The sequence below is a fragment of the Balaenoptera ricei genome, chromosome 4 (genome assembly GCF_028023285.1).
Source record: "Balaenoptera ricei isolate mBalRic1 chromosome 4, mBalRic1.hap2, whole genome shotgun sequence".
Classification (NCBI taxonomy): domain Eukaryota; kingdom Metazoa; phylum Chordata; class Mammalia; order Artiodactyla; family Balaenopteridae; genus Balaenoptera; species Balaenoptera ricei.
This window is the reverse complement of record NC_082642.1, coordinates 113,997,025-114,015,053: the sequence shown is the minus strand read 5'-3', so window position 1 is coordinate 114,015,053 and position 18,029 is coordinate 113,997,025. Positions and strand designations below refer to the sequence as shown.

At 38.6% G+C, this 18,029-nt stretch overlaps 2 protein-coding genes across 7 annotated transcripts in view; one reads left to right on the top strand and one right to left on the bottom strand.

Moving 5' to 3' along the window:
- Positions 1 to 18,029, top strand: part of CMSS1 (cms1 ribosomal small subunit homolog) — a 393,286-nt gene that overhangs the window by 165,360 nt on the left and 209,897 nt on the right. The window lies entirely within an intron of this gene.
- Positions 1 to 18,029, bottom strand: part of FILIP1L (filamin A interacting protein 1 like) — a 306,240-nt gene that overhangs the window by 158,812 nt on the left and 129,399 nt on the right. For 2 of the 6 annotated variants that reach the window (XM_059921292.1, XM_059921293.1), the window contains exon 2: positions 7,016 to 7,141. The exons of the other annotated variants lie outside the window; for them this stretch is intronic. The gene's annotated coding sequence lies outside the window, so the exon portion shown is untranslated. The remainder of the gene's footprint in view (positions 1 to 7,015; positions 7,142 to 18,029) is intronic. 6 annotated transcript variants of the gene reach the window in all.

Sequence of the window (18,029 nt, the reverse complement as noted above, 5' to 3'; positions counted from 1 at the left end):
TGTATTTTAACAGAGAAATGGGCTATTTATAGAGTTAACCTCGTCACAATATCTCTTAAAACAGCTGAATAAAATTTTCACAATTTATCGGTAAATATGTCCTTAGAGAAATTATTGCTTAGCTCAGAAGTAGACTGAGAGGGCATGTAAGCAGGCTGCAGAGGCTGGGCTTAGGAGCTTGAAAGGGGCTGGGAGTTGAAGTGGTCAACTCTGGGCAGATCTCTTGGAGTGAAGTAGGCTCCCCCACCAGTGGCCCTTCCTTTCTGCACCTCCCATCCCACCTCGACTGAAAATCTGCTGATACTAAGAATACTTTAAAGCTTGAAAATGCCACTTAAATATGGTAGCACCTTGAATCAAAATGTAAATATAGAGGGAAGGGCATTGAATAGCAGTAATAATAACAGCCTCGTTTGCCGAATGTTTATAAAGTTAATAGAGATCAGCAAACCCAGTCTGTTAGACTTCAGCACTGGGATGCAAGGTCTGTCCTCCTGGTGGAGAGTGGTGTAAATTATTGAAGGTTATTGGAGGCAGAGAAGAGGGCAAAGAGAGGGGCACAGTGAACCTGGAATAGTGGTTTCTTATCTTCGTCTGGGGTAGGACAGGGAGAGGACAGCAGGGAGTGAAGCGAGGCACAGCTTTTTTTTTTTTTTAAGAGTATTAGTCATTTTATTTTTATTTATTTATTTATTTATTTATTTATTTTTGGCTGTGCTGGGTCTTCGTTTCTGTGCGAGGGCTTTCTCTAGTTGTGGCAAGCGGGGGCCACTCTTCATCGCGGTGCGCGGGCCTCTCACTATCGCGGCCTCTCTTGTTGCGGAGCACAGGCTCCAGATGCGCAGGCTCAGTAATTGTGGCTCACGGGCCCAGTTGCTCCGCGGCATGTGGGATCTTCCCAGACCAGGGCTCGAACCCGTGTCCCCTGCACTGGCAGGCAGATTCTCAACCACTGCGCCACCAGGGAAGCCCGAGGCACAGCTTTTTAATAAACATGGATCTGGATCATTACCCCTGCCCCCTGCCATGCCAAGGGTGTGAGTCCAGTGGTATGTTGCAGCTGGTCCTTACTGGCTCATGACTATTAAATTTTTAAGAACTACGTGAGCTGTTTGTTAAATGCAGTCATTATTAAAAATTAAATTATTTTAATTGCAAGTAAATAGACAAGTTCTTGAAAAGAGGGATAACAAGTGCTCAAAACTCATCATTTCCTAATTATTTTACTACATTGTGCTCTCGAGGTTATTTATGCCTGTTCTCTTCCCATCTCCGTATTCAGTGATACCATGTTGGTAGCTTGAAATCAGCCATCATGGGAATATTTGCACCATGGAAATCAGCAAATGCAACAGATCAGGACTTTTCTCCCCAGAGAGCCAGTTGTTAACCATTTACCAGCACATCAGTGGATGTTATGATTATGTGCCAACCAGTGGGCAGGAGGGATGTGGTTGGTATTTATCCAAGTGAAATCAAGTCTGTCATCTCTAGGTTACATATCTTCATCTTAGACTGTGCTGCCTACCTGGACTGAGGTTAAAAAAAACAAAACGAAGGCATAATGACATTTCAGGTTCCTTCCTCTCAGTTTCTATTGCGTACACATGTGCCTGATGGCAATTAAAGCTATTGTCTCAGTGAATTGTGATAGTTTACATTTCTATTTATCTGTGTATCCCCAGTGCATAGTATACAATCAGTCCTTAATAATTTATAAATAAATGATGTATATGCCCTTCTCCCAGAATCTAAACATATCATTGATCAGCTATAGCACTTTAACAAATTTCTGCCCCTCTCCTTAAATATTGGAAACAAGTTATCAGTTTTTGTTGTTTTTGTTGCTGTTTATTACCAAGAAAAGTCTTGTTCCCCTCATCTTCTTTATTTTTTTCGCTTATTCTTTCTCTTTCTCAGCCTAAGGCCTGCATCCTTCCAGATAACAGTGACTTTTTTGGCTATGTAAAGTTTTAGAGCATGGAACTAGATATAATTCAGTGTAGCAGATTTCTACTTCTCCATAAATGATTGCTATTCTGCAGGGCCCATCAAAATAGTTTGGAGACTTAGTCAGAATTGTCCTAATAAATGTAGTGTGTCAGATTCGAAAAACTATTTGGAGAGTGGGATCTCTATTAAGTTATACAGGCCACCTGTATGAGAGGTAACTGAAGAGTGAATTCAGTGGAGCATGCCGTACTTGGACAACAAAACGATTTACTAGAACTGAACTAACTGAAGCTGGCAGAGCTCTGAGAGCTGCCTTGATTGGGAGCCCTGGATAAGAAGTTAAATGGAGTATGCCTGACAGACCCTCTGTACTACACCAAATACTGCACAGGTGGGGGATTGGATGGCTGCTAGGTGACCATTGCATTCTCTTTTGGTTCCCTTTTGAGAAGGAAACATTGATAAGACAGAAAGAGGGATGGGGCAAAAACAGTCCAAAAAAGAAAGGAGAAAGTTCTTAGACTGTCTTCACACCATTAGAAACACTTACTGAAAAGCTTGGATTAGGTCTGGCAATGAAAATAAGCACAGGACTCTTGGAGTATGTTCTTGGCTGTTACCACTACCTTTGACTCTGAGCAAGTCAGCTGACTTATCCACCTGTAAAATAATATTCCCTCTGACATTAATACTTACCTCATGAGGTTATCTAAAGGAGAATGTTGGTAATAATATCTTGTGTTTACATCATTCCTTTCACAGAGAGCTCAAATCATTTTTTATATATTGAGAATGAAGCTTCTTGTGAGAAATAAATGTAGGTATTCATTTTTTAGAAATGAACTTAAGTCATAAGAGTATGAATTTAATGCATTGCAGGATGACATACGGTACATAGTGATCCAGTGGTCAAATGAATTTCTATTCCACTAAAAGTTCCATCTTTCCTCCTTCTTTTGTGAATTGAGAAAATACGGTGAGTCCATTTACATGGATGGGAGATTCCATATATGCGATCAGAGTGGTCTCTTGGAACTTATCCAGAGCTTGAAGAGCAGTCAAAACATGTTTGATAACACTCTTGGACCTTGGTTGTGGCAGAAAGACACCTGGGAAATCTTAGCCCTGGACTACACAATGCCACTAACGGGTTCCAGAGATAGAAGATGATAATATGGGAGTATTTTCTCTGTTCATTTCAGCTCAATTCAACCATTGTTTCTTGAGTGCCCATTTCATGATTTTGAGAAGTGTAGAGAATGAAAGAGGCACAGCATGCTTGAGAAAGTTAAACGGGCATTAACAAGGAGAGGGGAATGAGATTTACAAGTAGATATATGCAGCCATACTGGGGGGAGTTAGAAAAGCATCACAGTATTTCAGGTGTTTGAAGAGGGAAAAGATTACATTTAGCTGAGTAATCCCAAACATTTATCACCTATGTGCCAGTCATGTTCATTGGAGAGACATAATTCCTGCCCTGGAGAGCCAGTGGGGAAGACATGTGCAAATACATAGTTTTAGCACATCGTAGCCAATGCAGTGATCAAAGGCACTTAGCCCAGTTTGGGAATTTAGAGAAAGCTCCTTGGGGGGCAAGACTTCTCTTAAAGTCTTAAAATTGAAAAGAACATGGAAAGGGAATTCTAGGCTGGAAGATGGGCATGTCCAAAGGCCCCCAGTGTTTAGTCTTCTTTCAGTAGACAATGGCAGACTACTGCAGAAAATTTGGTATTATTATGGTCTAAAGGTTAATTGGAGGTGGTAATGAGAAACAAGGCTAAAGATAAAGGGCCTACCTTGCTGTCTTATTTACTACTGAATACTAGTATGAAGTGTGGGTCATCAATAAATATTTTTTAAAAAACTGAATGAATGATACATTAGGTTTAAGCCCCTGTGGGCTATCCAAGTGAATAAATGTGACAGGCATTGGAAGAGAATCTGGACTAGAAATACAGATTTGAAGTCACCCCTTATCAGTGATATAAATCAAGAGCTAATGAAATTGTACAAGTAGAGTACGTAGAATGAGCAGAGTACCACTGGAGAAGCCTTGAGGAATACAAACATTCAAGGGCAAACAAAAGAAGAGGAACCCATGAGGGAGACTGGAAAGAAAAAGCAGAGAAAACAGAGGTTTGATCCTTGTCCATCGGGATGGCATTATGGAGTTCATTGGTGGGCTCATGAAAGAAGTTTTCAGTGCAATGGCCAGGGCAGAAGTCAGATTGTGGTTTGCTGTAAGGTAAATAGGAAGGGTCAGAAAGTTGAGATACTGAGCACAGACCTCTCTTTCAAATCCCTTGGATTAGAAGAGAAGGAAGGGGACAGTTCCTAGAGGACAACCCAGGTTCAAGAAGAGGAAAATATTAACGTATTAAGCCCAAGGTTAAGTTGGCTTCTGGGCTTAGGGGAAAAAGCAAATAGGCAGTGAGAGGTTGAATATTTAGGGAAAAGGGGGGATAATTGATAGAACAAGATCCTCAGAGAGATGAAAGAAGATTGGGGCCATATGTGGAGAGCAGAGCCTTGAACCGGAGTAGGGATGCATCATCTTCTGAACAGGAAGAAAGAGTGCAAGAATTTGTCCAGAGATAGCTAGGAAGGGGAGGCTGCTGAGATAATGTATGTGTAATTGTCTCATTGAAGTAGAAGATGAGGTCATCTGCTGAGAGAGATGTGGCTTTGGTTGGAGTCTTGAGCATAATGACAGTTTTGAAATGTTGCTGAGTAAAATAAAGGCAAGCTAAGCAAGGATGAGTGAGAGATTGAGCAGAGATTGAGGGCTGCAGATTTATAGTGGCATCAGTCTGAAAGCTGATTTTTCTCCAACTGTGTTTAAACAGCTGGGTCATGAAATATAGAAAGTATATTTTTGAATTGATCCTGTATTGAGGTTTTGTTAAACAAGTGAAGCAAAAGGACAGAGATCCAATGTAGTTGAAGCTATTGGTGGGAGAGTGTTAGGGTGATATGAGCCATGGTATACCAGCTGGGTAGAGCAGTGAGGCCAGGAGAGGGGTCAAGAAACTATGGTTCTCCTGGGACTAAAGAAGAGAGATAGTTAAAGCACAGGCAGGAGAGGACTGGAAATATTGGAGATTGTCATCATCTTTGGATATGGGATGGGAAGCAGCACCACTTGATGATTTATTCCAGGGTATGACCTTGATGTGGGTGACCCTGGAGGTGAAGAAGGTGAAGAGTTGGATAGGTTGACAAGATGGATACTGAAGTCATCCAGGATGGTGATAGGACAAGGGTTGTGTTAAAAATTGTACCCAAGTGGCCTAGTCTTGTTTTAAAGGAACCTGGAGATTAGTAAGAGGACATCAATGAGAAAAGACCATTGGGTGATATAAACCTCAACGAATGGTTTAGAAGCATCTATGAGAAGAAACAATAACACTTTTTGGGTATGTACTATTCATTAGGCATTGTTTTAAATGTTTGGTTGAACCATATGCACTTGCTGATATTTGAGCATTTTGACCTGTAAAAATGGTAATTTCATACTGTTCAACCTCATACTGTATATGTATTAATTCATTCATTCTCACAGCCACCTTCTGAAGTAGATTACCATTTAGCAGCTAAACACATTTAGCAGAACCACAGGAATAATAAGTAACTTGCCCAAGGTCATCTAATAAGTAGTAGAGTCCAGTTTCAGACCTTGGCAGTCTAGCCCCAGAGCTTGCAGTCTATCTCTGAGTAGGGAATGCCCACTGTTCCCCCACTGCCCTTTAAGCCTTAACAGTGTGTGAGATATATGAGACTGAAGTCCTCTCAGGTGTATAGTAAACTGAGATAAGTGCCCTGCCGTAAAGGAAACAAACATGGTTTTCTGGTCATTCACAAGGTCTCATACCAGCATGCTCTGTGCTTCCCCACCCTTTCTATTGTGTTCTCCTTCACTCTCAGGCTTCTTAATGGCAGAATACTTTCTCTATCTCCTTGCCTAACTGAAACCTAATGTGTCCCTGGTTTTCTTGCAGGAATTTACTAGTAGACAAGCGAGGAAGGGAATTCTAGACATTTTATATATAGGGTCACTAGAGTTTGAGAAAGAGCAATGAACACAGTTCATTCAGGAAATGACAGGACATTCTGTATATGAGACATCAATCAGGATAGTGGGAGAGGTAGAGTTTGTAAGAGAGAGTGATAGAGATTAAGCCAGAAACTGGGGTGGGTCTTGAAGGACTTTTTACCATTTTGAAGAACTTAAAACATTATCCTCCATGTTGTAGCCAACCATTGGAAAGATTTTAAGCAGCAAAATGCCATGAACAAATTATACAGGTGACCCTTGAACAACACGGTTTGAACTTCACCAGTCCACTTATTCATGGATTTTTTTTTTCCGGTAGTAAATGCTACAGTACTACATGATCTGCAGTTGGTTGAATCCACAGTCGTAGAAATGTGGACATGGAGGAAATGCAAATATGAAGGGTCGACTATCAGTTAAATGCAAATTTTTGACTATGGGGAGGGTCGGTTCCCCTAACCCCCATGTTGTTCAAGGGTCAAATGTAGATAAATGTAAGGATGCAATTAAAGGGGGGGAAGACTAGAGGCAGGAAGATGAGTTAGGAAGCGGCTGCAATTATCCATGTGAAGGAATAGGGCTTGGCAATGGTCCTAGCTATGTGACTGAAGAAGAAGGGTGTATTCACAAGATATTTAATGGCAAGAATTGGCAGATTTTGGTGTCTAAGAGAGTGTGGGTTGCTGAAATCAGCAACTAAGATCACCATGCAAGAAAAGAAGTCACTTTGTAAGGAATCCTCTTTTTCTGTATGTTGAGTACGAGATGTCTTTAGAATCCAGGTAGAAATACAGGTCTGGGGGTCAGGAACCAGGTCTCACAGAAGATGCAGATGAAAATATGTTATCATCCCCTGATCTCTCTGAGACTCACTTCCAAAATTGCCACTTCCCCCATCAGTATCTATCTTGTGGCCACTCCTTGATCTAAGTTAGTACCAGCATGTGGGGACAGGAACCTGAGTAGGCTGTAGCTTTGGGCTAGGTGCCTTCATCAGGACCTTACCTGTGGAATCATTGAAAGGTCTGGGGTAGGGTCTAGGGCACCCAGTAACTCTCCAGCTGCTGAGAGCAGCCCTCTCCCTGCAGCATCATTCCCGTACGAGAGGGTAGAGTAGCTTCCTAGTGTCCACTGAAAGAAAAACATACAACATGAAAGTTGTGAGTTTAAGTTTTATTCAGGTTCTTCCTGAGGACGGTAGCCTGGGAAACAGCCTCTCAGATAGCTCTAAGGAACTCCTCCCAAAAAGTAGGGGAGGAGACAGATTACTGCTAATCACAAAGAACAGATATCTGAAGTTAATGATTTTAATACTTTTCTGTGTACTTTTCTATGGGAAGATGCAAGAATCTTGGGTCATTGAAATTCCTCCTGAGATATGCATCTTAACTATCTAAGGGCCTTTTACCATAGCACAGAATGCCTCAATCTGTTTTTCTCCAGCCTGAATTTCCCTCAGGGCGCAGTGGGTTGAGATTCAACCCTTTGCATATCTGGATGATGAGCAACACTGTTGCCTTTTTTACACTAGCACGAATGAATGGATGAATAATCACACTGGGTCACTGAATTTAGGTCATCCTAAAAAGCCACCTGTATAATCTTTTGGTAGGTCTTGTACAAGTTTAATTATGTAGACCTAGTTCTGGCCTAGGTGTATGTAGACTAGATGGAAACTGTGAATTAGGCATATAACTAGCACACCAACAAGGACTATAGTGGACAAATGGGTAAAATGGTAAAATATAGATAATACAGTCCAGCTAAGCAGTAAGTGAATCAGTGCAAATGTTATTAATGAGAAGGGACCTGGTTCTGACAGGAACAGAATAATATTGCAGAGACATAATAAGCATCGATGAATATGCAAGCATGGGAAAAGATGTCATTCAGACAAGTCTTTTAATTGGCTTTAAAAATGTGGTTAGGAATAGGAAGACAACCAGTCTTAGCTTTCCCTGAGGTTGAAATAAACTTGACCCAATGGAGTTCCCTAGTCCTGTTCATTTGCTGATTTGACTTATATTCCAGGGATTTGCATGTGGAAAACTAATGCCAAGGCAGGATTACCAGACTGTAAATTCATCAAGAAGCCTGATGATATCATAAACTGTGAGAAGCCAATGTCCTGCAGCAGCATCAGAAACCTCTCAGTTTGATTTAGCACTGGTAATCCATTTTATTCCTCTCCATTAGTTATGACAATAATAACAGATTGGAGACACAACCCCATTTTCTGCCTCTAGTGCTGTCTGCTGCTGGGCACAGCTGCTCCCAGTCATTCTTTCCAGTGTAAATAATGGTTCATGTTTCCAGGGCAGTCGCGAGTCGTTTCTGTGCTAGTGAAATGAGCCCATGTCACCACCCTGTTGGGGAAGATTGAAGGTATGGGTGAAGCCAAGGAAATCCATAAGAAAGCCAGAGCTGCACCCCCTCCCTAAGAGGTATTTTTTGCTCTAGAGGACATTTAGATGTTAATGTTAATTATGTGAATTTTCTTGAGTGTGGGGCAAGAAAATTCTATCACTTGCATCTGTCTGATGCAGGCCTTTTACTTTGAAACTTACTATTTCATGTTAGATGTAAATAAAGAACTCCTTTGTTGTGAGAGGGTATGTTACAAGGCAGTAAACACTTCAGCAAAGAGCATCTTTTGATCTTCATGCCTTTGGCAATAAAAGCTGAGAGCCAGAAACAGGCCAAAGAATTTGGGGCAGAGACCACTAAACGCTTCCCTTTTATCTATTCACAAAATTAGGTGCAGAACTATAGGAGTAGTGGATGGAATGACAATTATTAAGAAAGTTGAAGGGCAAAATGAGGCCACCCGAAAGATAAAGCTGAAGTTTGGATTTTGAGATCTGTGTTAGAACTCAATGAATTTCATGAGAATTTAGGAGCATTATGTAGACACAGCATAAAGGAAAGAAATAAAAATGTTCTATCTCTCTCTCTCTTCCTGTGATCTCTATAGGAATTAGTGGGTGTGTTAATAAATTTTAAATACTCGTTTGAGAATTCCTTTTTAATAAGAGGTCAGTGGGTAGACACTTATTTTTATGTGTGTGCAAAGTTATACATTTCAAAAACTGGTCTGCTTTAATGCCTTAATTCTGCAAATCCCATTTCAATATGCTTACTAATTCAGTCTCCTTCTAAATATTAAACCATAATATATTCATAAAAACAAATCTAAAATATATAAGTACAAATACATATGTAAATTCTTCTTTTTTGTCTTGCTTATTTTGACATTTTAAATTGTATTGCCAGGTCTTGGTAGACATCTAATATCTGCTTTACTATATGGAACTTATCAGAATCTCCCCTCAGGCCTTATAGAATTCATACTTGCATCCTGTAGGTAACTAATAGACTGAAAAGCAAAACCCCACCATGGTAAGGGAGATAATGAACACACTACACACTTGATGAGAGATGAATGGACTTATACTTAAACCTCTTTTTAAATACACATCTTTCCCAGTTTTGGTAGCAGTGAGGGAGACAGAGATTTGGGATGCAGGTATCCTGTCCGATGTTCAATACCTCTTTTCTTAGGCCTGGTTTTGTGGTCTGGGGTGGAGGTAGGGAGCAGATTAGCTCAAAGTTTAGCTCTCCTTGACTGATGATGTATAATTGTTAAATAACTTTTAAGAGATCCTGCATAGTTTCTCATTTTATTTTATCCCACAGTTTCTTGTAGTCTACATACAGTTCCAATAGCTGGCTGAATTGCTCTGTGATGAAAGGAATCTGAAAATGTACTATATTCCTCCCAAGCTTTAAGACCAAGAAAGTTCTGTGAATATTTTTCAGAGACAGATTGGGGGACTGTGCTCCATCTTAATGGCCTTTTAATTTGAAAGTTAAACTCAGTCCTTCTAATTGCTTGTAGGTATTGGACAATATGAATATTTCCATTGGATAATATGGAGAGGACAATTTATCACTGAAGGACTTGTTGTTTTTATCTTAGCTGAATCAGGTGCCAGTATATACAGTTTGCACTTTCAAGCGCAGGTTGATTTATTATGGTGTGGACCTGCAGTTTTTAGAGGGCTTTATTAAACTGAATTTTTTTGGTAACTTTAATAAAGTCCATTTTTTTACCTTGTTGACTTTAAAGTTATCACTGTCAGGTCAAACAAGTTAGAAACAAGAATAAAAACCCAAATTTGGAGGAAAGAGCCTATTATTTTATGACATATAATAAAAATTCATTCAATTTTATTCAACAAAAGATCACAATTTAGCCCCTCAGGAAGCAAGACGAAGTAATGAGTGCATGAAGTGAGCTTCAAGGATGGACAATGAACATTTCAGTGTTCTCTTTCCCACCTCTGGGTTTGGGCTCTGGTGCCTGCCACACCTGGGTGGATTTGGCACTGCCACTTCCTAACTCTGTAACATGGGCGTGTTGTTGGACGTTTTTGAATTTGCAAAACAAGAAAATGGTAGCACACTCACTGCTTTGTTAAGATGAGTTCATGAGATAAGAACAACAATCAGTAATTAAAATTAATATTATTGAGTGTCTGCTAATACTCCAAGGACTGTGCTGGACATCTAAGATGAAGCCAGTGAAGCCCCTTTCACATAGCAGGGATTCAACTTCTACCTACTTCTGCTCTTCCCCACCCCAAGTTGACCAGATTCCTTAGGCAAAAGGGATTTTGCTTATTTGTTCATATATTCTCCCTTCGTTTGTGCATCTATTCAACAAATACATAATGAATCCATCTAGTTCCAGGAACTATTCTAAGTGCTGGAGATACAGCAGTGAGTGACCAAGAGAAACAAAAGTCCCTACTGTCGTACATTCTAGCACAGGAGACTGACAATGAACAGGCAAATATATTTAAAATATTATATGTCATGTAGTAATAAGCGCTATGAAAAAAAAAATAGAGTAAGCAGATAGAAAGTGATTGCAATACCAGGAGGCATGGAGGAGGAAGAAAGTTCTATTTTGAATAGTATAATCTAGGGAAAGAGACATTTCAGCAATCATGAGTATCAGAGTCATTCCAAAAGTAACATTCTTGCTCAGATGTGGAAGTCAAATATGCAGTGAGTTGTAGAAAGAAAGGTTAGAAAAATCAACAGCATACGTTAGTGCATATTTACTCTGGGCTAGTATGCAAACAGTAATACAGTGTCTCTTTTAATAAGTATAAAGCACTTAGAAAGTAGAACATAGTGAGGCTATATAAGTTTGTGCTGTTGTTAGTCTATTTGAGGAGAGTAAAAAGATACTGTGACCTACATACACTACTCATTTCTGCTTATAACTAAACAACAGTCATACAGAAATCATACATATAGAATAGAATTGGATGGTAATGTGGTGTTTTCTGTTTATTGGATGTTTTAGGTAAATTATTAAGCCATGTCCAAGACAAATATATAGACACCAAGAACTTAGGAAATGTAACTCCTCAAGGGAACTGCAGCCAGATTACTAGTAGGACCCTTGCTGGACCTAAGCTTGCCTCCGAGAACAGTCTTTGCCCAGTGATTTTCTTTCAGCACTTTAAAGATGTCACTTGATTGTCTTCTGGCTTGCATAGTTTGTGACAAGAAGTTTGGTACAATCCTTATGTTTGTTCCTCTCCATATATAGTCTTTTCTTTTTCTGGCTGCCTTCAAGATCCCTTCTTTATTTTTATTTTATTTTATTTTATTAATTTATTTATTTTTATTTATTTAATTTTGGCTGTGTTGGGTCTTCATTTCTGCGCAAGGGCTTTCTCTAGTTGCGCGAGCGGGGGCCACTCTTCATCGCGCTGCGCGGGCCTCTCACTATCGCGGCCTCTCTTGTTGCGGAGCACAGGCACCAGACGCACAGACTCAGTAGTTGTGGCTCATGGGCCCAGTTGCCCCGCGGCATGTGGGATCTTCCCAGACCAGGGCTCGAACCCGTGTCCCCTGCATTGGAGGCAGATTCTCAACCACTGCGCCACCAGGGAAGCCCTCTTCTTTATTTTTAATTTTTAGTAGTTTGAATATATGATTTTGTAATTGTTGTTGTTTATCCTACTCAGGGTTCTCTGGGTTTCTTGGACCTGTTGTTTTATGTCTTTAATTATTTGGAGGAAAAATCTGCCCATTTTCTTCTGTCTTGTTCTCTCCTGTTCAGAAATTTTCTCCGGTTTCCCACCCTTCCCCCATCTTTCTCATGAGCACCTGGCGGAGAGTGGGTTTGAACGCCCTTGTGATTGCAGCTCCCAAGAGTCCTGTACTCTCACTCTAGCCTATACTTGTCCTTTAGCAATTTCTTAAATATTTAGCCGACTTCTTAACTGCTTATAGTGCCTGGTGGGTGTCTCTTGCTCTGTGTTCTGCCACAAGTGAGCCAGTTCACAGGTTCCAAATTGCCTTGGAGGAACCTGTCCCTTCCTGGATTTCAGGCTGGCTGTTTACCCTGTTACCTGAGTTCTCTGGACCCAAGTAATGTTTTTATGTTTTATTCTACTTTTTCTTCTTTTTAGGGTGAGTGTGCCGTTCTTTTCAGCTGTCTGTATGCTAGGTGGAGTTAGAATCTTAGTCCAGTGGTTTTTAAATTATTCTACAGATACGCTTCTGGAGTTCCACAAACATGTGATTCAAATTTTATTTTATAAATATTTTAACTGTCTAAAAATTGTAATAAAATAAATTACACTAAAATGTCTTATATACCAAAGTCACATTGGAGAACTATCAACTTAAGTAACTATGTTGCTCTGTTAACTTTTTTTTTTTCAGACCTCATGAAATCTCCTGCCACCACTTCACACTATCTTTGAACGTCTGGTACCCATGGCATTGATTAGGGAGGGTGTGGCTTTACGTATCCAAATTCAGCCCTGTTCCTGTCTACACATGTAAAATTGCAAAGGCAAGGCTCACTATTGCAGGCACGTATACACAGCAGTCAGTTAAATGCCAGGCAGTGTCAATGACACCTGTCTTCACTGTACACCAGTTAGTTATGCCGGAACAAGTGAATGGCTAGCACGCTGCGTCGTGACTTTATGTTATTAGCTTGTATTGTTCTTTTCTTGATTTATTATAAGGAGTGTAAGCAGTTTTTAAATATTTCTAATAATTCTACTTGGAAAAAAATTCTTGCTATTCCTGTTTCAAGCCCTTGGATCAATTTCATTGAAGGCTTAAAAGAAAAAAAAAAAAACCTTTGAAACTACTTAAATCAAACTTTTCTTGACACTGTGCAACAAAAATGAAATACAGAAATAAGTAAGATGGAGGTTTAGGATAACTGAAGTATGTAACTATCATCTTACAAATTATAAATTTTTATACCAAAACAGCCTCATTATGAACACAATTAACTTAAAACTGCATCATACATTTAAATGTATGAGATAATTTTTTAAGTCAAAACTGCTTTTGTCTGTTTATTTATTGGAGTTCTACATAATATTTGGTTTTCAAGAAATAATTCCACTGCCAAAATATGCCTGCCCCCAAAAATAAATTTAATTTTCACTGATTTAATGGAAAGAATAATAATATTTATTAGCAAACACTTAAATAGAACTTACAATGAGTCACATACTTTTCTAGCATTTTACATATATATTATTTAATTTAATCCTTATATTAATCCTATGAAGTAGGTACTGTTATCACCCCTATTAATCAGATGAGGGAAACAGACACATGGTATATGTGAGATAACACAGTTAATAAAAGCAAACCCAGGATTCAAACCTAGGCAGACTAGTTCCAGCGTTCCAGTGTGGGATTCAAACCTTGAACCATGAACTGTACTGGTAGTTAGAATGTTAAGAGTGGAAGTCTGAATTCATTGTGAAATTTTATTTCTTTTCCTATGCGATGTATGTCTCTGTGTGTGTGTCTCTCGATCTCTCTCTTTTTTCTAGCTATACTTCCATTTTTCCACTTGTAGATTAAGTGATAATTGTGTTTATTACCCTTTAGGATGCTATGAGACTTAATACATTAAATATTTTTAAAAGTGCTTTAGGGGTTGGAAAGTGAAGGCCAAACGACTGTAACATAATTGTCGGAAGCAGGTTTGTTTTGGTCTGTTCCTATTTTCTTTTCTGAGTAAATTTAAGATACTGTATGTATCAACAGTCTGATTCATTTCACTACCTCCACTTGCTACTGTGGACATTTCCATTAATTCTTCATTGAACATATTCTCACTGAACACTCACTAGTTGCCAGAGGCACTGAGCAGCAAGGCCTGGAAAATTAAGTAGCTTAAGACATGTTCCCTTACTAGTAGGCATTCCCTGCCCAGGTCACAGGTCTTGGTGCTCACGGTTGAGGCATTGGGTGTGCTTATTAAGTGACAGTCAAAATCTTTGCTGTAGAAGAAAAGTCCCTAAGGAATAGTATTTAATTTGAAGGGTTATAGTTTTGGGGTTGGGCTTTTTTAAATGGAAAAATAATATTTCCAAGATGAAGAAATTAAGGAAAGTGCTTTTTTTTAAAGTAAATTAGCATTTCAGTAAAGCCAAATCATTGAGAATCATATTAAATCAAACTGTGGATGACTGGGACTTGAAAGGACTTTAAAATTTTTTGCTTTTGAAATATGCCTATCGGTTTTATTTTTGCTAAACATGGTAGAATGGAAAGGAGAGGAAGCCACATTGCATCTCATGATGTCAGGTATTCCTTTGTAGCTCTAGACATCTTCATTCTGAATGTCAACTGGTGGTTTGTCCTTGATATAAAACATCACAAAGTAGTCAAAAATGGACACTTTCATAGAAAGCTATATTTTGCATAAAGCACATTTGAAATCTTCTCATCTTAGGAGACTGGACTTGTAAGCTTAAAGTTCATAAGGTTTAGATGGTAATAATAAAAATAAATATATACTTAGAAAAATCATTTCTTTCAAAAGACCAGCCTTTATTATTTGGTATATACAGCATAAATTAAAGACACTCTACACATTTTTAAGAAACTTCATTCATAATTTGACAATTTCTTTCTGCTGTAAAACATGCCTCTTTGTTGGCTAACATTTTCCATAGGAAAATTTTGCTGAAATTTTTTCCCAAATAATGATAAAGAAACCTAGCTACATTGTGAAACCTTGTTAAATGAATGAAAAAATTGAGTATTTTTATGATAGTGTGATTTGTTACTGTAGAGCAGTTCAGAATTACTTGTGCTAAATACTAAAACCTCAGTTAGTTTTAGATAAGAGCAGTGTATATAGCATCTGTTACTTCTAGTGGGCTTTTCCTGAAAGTCATTTCTAATTAAATGTCTGGCTTACGAGCACTAATGAAAGTTATCCTGATGAGGTTTCATATGAGGTAGGGACCAACAGAAGTTGCCATGATGATGACGACCTGAATCCAGGGAAGCCAGAGACTGGACCTCTTGAGTTGAGATTAAATGTTTACCAGAAGCTCCACACCAACCAACCCCAGTCAACAAATGTCAAGAGAGCTAGTTAAATGTTGAGATTTGCTGCTGTTTCTTGTTTTCTGGATAGAGAGAACAGCATGGGCACTGGCATGGAGGGATGAAGCAACCTGGCATGAAGTGTACACGGTTTCATTATAAGGAGCATAGGGCTAGATGAGCAGGAGGCAGCATAGCATGGAAAGAAGGTATGTCACACAATGCAGCTGACCATCCCAGAGGCAATGGGAAGCCAGGGAAGAGACTTAAACCAGAAAATAACATTAATGGCTTCACATTTTAGAAAAGTCATTCTAACATCTAAGTGGAGGGCAACTTAGAGGGTAGAGAGATCCAAGGCAGGGGAGGCAAATTAAAGGTATATTCGGTGGCTCAGCATGATATGATGAGAGCCTATAGGCAGTAGAAGTGGAGTCAGAGAGGAGGTGGACGGATCAAATATGAGAGATGCTAAGTAGGATAGTAAATATACCTAAATAATTTGTTTTCATGGGATTTTGCCTTTAAAAGGAATAAAATTCTTTTTTGGTGTTTCCATGAAATACATTTCAACAACAACAAAAAATAGTTGATTTTAGCATAGAGGCCCTAAAATGTATGTCACAAATGGTATAGTTTAACTAAGCTCATTTAACTTCCAAATTTTATCAGAAAAATAATAGAATGAAATCTTTTGAATGGAGCATGAGACTGCTGAGGTCAGAACTCATGGGTGGGTTTCTTTATGGAACAGTTAACTTACTTTGTTTGATGGCCTAATCCTAGCCAGTCATTTACAAATGTGGATGGAATAAGAGGAATCCATTACCATTGCTAGAAAGCCAGTTCAAAGCACATAATATGCATATATACATTATTAACCTAAAAGAAAAAACTGCAAGAAAAATGGAAATAGGCCAAATTTTCCATGTGCAAATTATGTCAGCTGGTCCTCTTTAGAATTAATATTCCATTTTGAAGCTGCTCATAATTCCACCTGCAGCCATCCTTTACATAAAATAAGAAATAGACATTTCAAAAGAAAACACTTTTTTAGGCCCTACCTCTGGAAAATATTAGAAATAAATTCTTAATAGTAAAGCATTTAGAATTTGCATACTCAGAATAGAATCTAAATATGAAATGCTCTCTTCAGTAATTCCCTCTACCAACCAAATTCATCAGAATGGAAAGATTCTAAAGATATTATATCATGTTCACTTTTCTAATAGGATAATTTCTTTGTGGGAACTAAAGTTCAAGGTGATGAGCCAGCATTAGAGTCTAGATGTTCATAAGTAGAAATGGTTTATTTTTCTCTCCCTGTTTTTTGTTTTGTTTTGTTTGTTAGTTCAATCTCATGAGAAACAAGAGAAAATTCTTCAGAAAATTCCACTTGAAGATGGTAATGTTTTAAAAAGGGAAAGATTAAGTCTGTCATTGTGTGAGTGTTAAAACATCACCTATATACATCAATACAAAACTCATTAATTAAAATATTGTTAGCTTTTTATTCTTGCAGCCAACATTTATGGAACAATGATGATATCCATAGCACTGGTCTAGTGCTATGGGGACATAAAGGTGAATGGGACATGGTTCCTGCCAGCCCTGAAGGAGGGCACAATTTAGTTGGGAGACAGTCTCACAGATAGCTATTATATAAGGTTGAATTTGTCTAGAGGCTGAAAAAAAAAGAAATACAGAGTACTATAAACGGTGAAATAGTAAACTCATCTGTGGTTGAGGGAAACCAGAACATTATCTTGAAGAACTTGGCATTGAAGTTGAAACTGAAGGGATGGAGGGATGGGAAGGAAGTATTAAAGCAGCATTGGAGGAAAGGGAATTCTGAGCAAAGATCACTTAGAAATTGGAAAGCAGAGAATATGTCTTAGAAACGATGAGAAGCCTACTTCATATGAAGCAGTAAGGATAATAAAGTGAGACTTACAGTACCTTATAGCTGTCTTTGGAAGCCTTTGGAATTTATTGGACACTCAGAGCAAGTTTAACTAAAAGGTTAAGAGTCTAGGAGCTAGAGACAAATTGCCTGAGTTTGAGACCTGGGTCTACTAAATATTAGCTGTGTGACTTTGGACAAGTTACTTAACCTCTCTGTGTCTCAGCTTGCTCATCCATGATAAGAGATGAAATTCTTACATCAGATATTTTGAAATTCAGAATTTTTCAGAAAGATTATATTGTATAGTAATTAGATGTGTTAGATAACTTCCCCAACAAGGTCTCAGGCAGTGCCTCATAACCAACACATTTGTGTTTTCACAGCAGGCAATATAGGAATTTATAAGTGGAATAAAAATGATACATAGCCTTATATGCATTCAATTCAGGTTTTATCCAAATGAATTTTTTACAAACTAAGGAAAAACTACTAGCTTTCAGTGCTTTTTAGATCTCAAAATTATGGATAAGGGGTTGGGGGCCTGTAGTAGTACCATTCTCTTAAGATTGTTGTAAGACTCAAATAAGACGATGTATTTGTAGGGCTTGGCACCCTACCTGGTACTTGGTAAGTGATCATTGTTACTCTTTCTGCATTACTAGTTACAAGTGACATGGGAGAGTAAGTGACATTTCCAAGGTCTCTAGCTAG